Raw genomic sequence first — 3,788 nt, forward strand, 5'->3', positions numbered from 1 at the left:
ATCTGAAAGTGAATATGAGGAAGAAACCAGCCCTCGTTCTACTGATTCGGCTGTTTTACGTGCAGAAAATATGGCAGCTAGAAGAATTACCATTCAGGAGGAAGGAGCTCCTGATTTTACACTGCAACCGTTTCAAGCGCATCATCCAGCGGTAGCTACGGATTTTGAAATAAAGACCGCACTGCTAAATTTGATGCCGAAGTTTCATGGCCTACCTGCTCAAGAGCCTATCAAGCACTTGAGAGATTTCCAGGCAGCCTATTCTACTGTCAGGCGTGATAGCGCTGATGAAACTTTAATTCTGCTGAAAGCTTTTCCGTTCTCTCTTGAGGGAAAAGCAAAAGAGTGGTACTACACTCAACCTCTAGCAAACGTATCCAACTGGGATACACTCAGAAAGGAGTTCCTGGAGAAATTCTTCCCATCTGAAGTTACTGATAAATTGAGGAAGGATATCTCTACAATTGTTCAGGATGACAATGAAACTCTCTTTGAATACTGGGAACGCTTCAATAATCTTCTGGAAGCATGCCCCCACCACATGATTGACAAGATCGTGCTACTCAGCTATGTCACACAAGGTATGAGGCCCCAAGATAAGACCACATTGGAAAGTGCCAGCAATGGGTCTATGAAGAAGTACAAGACCATTGATGAAGCTTGGCAATTGATCAGTGATTTAGCTGAATCTACTCAGAACCACAGACAGAAGCAAGGCCGTTCAAGGGCCGTTGCAGAAGTATCTTCTGGCATAGAGACTGCTGCTCTAAATCGAAGCATCTATGAAATGACCAACCTGCTGAAGCAAATGCAGTTAAATCAACAAGCTCAACAAACTCAACCGCAGCAAAACCAACAACTAGTCCCACAAAAAATTTGCGGAATTTACGCTGATTACAGCCATTACATTGATGAATGCCCGCAGCTCCAACAAGAAGACAACATGGTGGCATCCACTCACAACTTCTATGACCGCCCCAACCAAGGGTACAATCAAAGTGGAAATAATAACCATGGATGGCAGGACAATTCAAACCAGAATTGGAGGGACAACAATAATAGGGGAGGCAGAGATAATCAGGGAAATCAGAGGTGGAATAATTACAACAACAGGCAGCAAAATCAACCTTACCGAGCACCTTACCTGAGGCAAAACCAAGGACCACCGAACAATCAGCAGCAAACCTCTCAAATTACTCATTCTTCTGTATCTTCTAATGAAGAATTATTACAAGCTTTTGAGAAAAGACAACTGGCCATGGAAAATACCATCGTGAACAGTATTAACGCCAGCCTGAATGGTTTCACCTCTACTCTGCAAGCTTTTATGACACAACTTGGTTCAGCACAAAATTCCAGTAACCAACCTTCAAGCACCACTGGAATCCCCTCTCAACCATTACCCAATCCAAAGGGAGGCATTAATGCCATCACCCTGAGGTCCGGAACCACACTGCAGGAGAGGAATCAGGAGGAACCAAGCTCACCAGAATACACCTCAGCTGAAGAGGTGGTAGAAATCGAAGATGTTGAAGAGGAAGAGGATATACAGGACACAATTAAAGAAGAAATAGCTCAACCACAGGAAGAAGCACAAAAAGGTGCAGGCACCACAGAAAACACTACTCCCATTCCATTCCCACAACTTGCAAGGAAGCCTAGGAAGCAGCTGGAACCTGATCCTAAAATGGTAGAAATATTCAAAAAGGTTGAGGTAACTGTTCCCCTTTTTGATGTTATTCAGCAAGTACCTAAATATGCAAAGTTTCTAAAAGACTTATGTATCCATAAAGACAAAATTAATGAATTAGAAACTATTCCTTTAGGTAGTTCTATATCTGCTTTAATGGGAGGATTACCTGAAAAATGTAGTGATCCAGGTCCTTGCATAGTTAGTTGTACTATTGGTGGTGTAGTAATTTATGATTGCATGTGTGATTTAGGAGCATGTGTCAGTATAATGCCTTTGCCTATATATGATTTTTTAAGGCTCCCTCCTTTAAAAAGGTCGGCAGCTCGTTTTGTGTTAGCAGATAAAAGCATTATTACAGTGGCTAGAGTTGCTGAAGATGTTTTGGTGAACATTAAAGGGCTCACATTTCCCACTGATTTTTATATCTTGGAGATGCCCCATAATGATTCAGATAAGCCATCATCAATCCTACTTGGAAGACCATTCCTGAAGACATCAAAATTCAAATTAGATGCTTTTTCAGGAACATACTCCTTTGAAATAGATGGCCGCATAGTAATCTTCAATCTGAATGGAATCATTGACAACCCCCCAGAAGATCATTCCATCTTCCAGTGTAATGTCATAGACGAAAGTGTGGCTGAAGTTCAAAAGAAAGAGTTTGAAGGGAGGCATACGGGACAAGGTCCAAGTGTGGGGACCTTCTTAACTGACAATAAGGACACTTCACCATTTTCACAAGCCCCAGATAACCCAGAGCCTACCATGATCAAAAGTTAGAATTGAAACCTCTCCCTCCACATCTCAAATATGCTTACCTTGAGGATGAGGAGAAGTTTCCGGTTATTATTGCAAGAGAACTGACTTCTCAACAAGAAGAACAGCTACTTGATGTGTTGAGGAAGCATAAGAAGGCAATTGGGTGGAGTTTGGCAGACATAGTGGGAATCAACCCTCAGATATGCGAGCACAGAATATTTTTAGAAGAGGGAGCAAGACCTGTCCGTCAACCACAAAGAAGATTGAATCCTACCATCTTGGCAGTTGTAAAAAAGGAAGTGACCAGACTATTGGAGGCTGGTATCATATATCCCATTTCAGACAGTGAATGGGTAAGCCCAGTACAAGTGGTACCCAAAAAGTCCGGAGTCACTACCGTGAAAAATGAGCATGGAGAGCTCATAGCAACTAGAGTTCAGAATGCTTGGAGAGTCTGCATTGATTATAGGCGTCTCAACCAAGCTACTCGTAAGGATCACTATCCACTTCCATTTATTGATCAAATGCTGGATCGCCTGTCAGGTAAATCGCATTATTGCTTTTTAGATGGTTACACAGGTTATTTCCAGATTCATATAGCTCCTGAGGATCAGAAAAAAACTACTTTTACATGTCCTTTTGGGACCTATGCTTATAAGAGAATGCCCTTTGCCTTGTGCAATGCACCAGCTACTTTCCAAAGGTGCATGATGAGTCTTTTCTCTGATCTTATTGAGGACTGTATGGAAGTTTTTATGGATGATTTTAGCGTTTATGGTGATTCTTTTAACCTTTGCTTAGATGGATTATCTAGAGTATTAGATAGATGTATTAATACAAACCTTGTGTTGAATTTCGAAAAATGCCACTTTATGATAAAGCAAGGGATTGTATTGGGACATGTGGTAGCTAATAATGACATTTCTGTAGACCCAGCAAAGGTGAATGTTATTTCTAGTTTACCTTACCCCTCTTCTGTGAGGGAAGTCCGTTCGTTTCTTGGCCATGCAGGTTTCTACAGGAGATTTATTAAGGACTTTAGTAAGGTGGCACTTCCCTTATCCAGATTATTACAAAAGGATATTGAGTTCGAGTTTAGTGAGGATTGCAAACAAGCATTTGATAAGCTAAAGACTGCTCTAACTCAAGCTCCAATTGTGAGAGGACCCGATTGGAACCAGCCATTTGAAATCATGTGCGATGCTTCCAACCATGCAGTAGGAGCAGCACTGGCTCAGCGTGAAGGTAAGGATCCTTTTGTTATTGCCTATGCGTCTAAGACTTTAGACACTGCCCAGTCCAATTATACTACTACTGAGAAAAAGCTACTTGCTAT

General features: G+C 41.6%; 1 non-coding gene across 1 annotated transcript; it reads right to left on the reverse strand.

Annotated features, from left to right (window-relative positions):
- Nucleotides 1-439: 439 nt before the first annotated feature.
- Nucleotides 440-543, reverse strand: LOC130942440 (small nucleolar RNA R71). The gene has a single exon (XR_009071010.1). It is a non-coding gene; the product is annotated as a small nucleolar RNA R71 (small nucleolar RNA).
- Nucleotides 544-3,788: the final 3,245 nt, after the last annotated feature.

Source organism: Arachis stenosperma, chromosome 7, assembly GCF_014773155.1.
Source record: "Arachis stenosperma cultivar V10309 chromosome 7, arast.V10309.gnm1.PFL2, whole genome shotgun sequence".
Classification (NCBI taxonomy): Eukaryota; Viridiplantae; Streptophyta; class Magnoliopsida; order Fabales; family Fabaceae; genus Arachis; species Arachis stenosperma.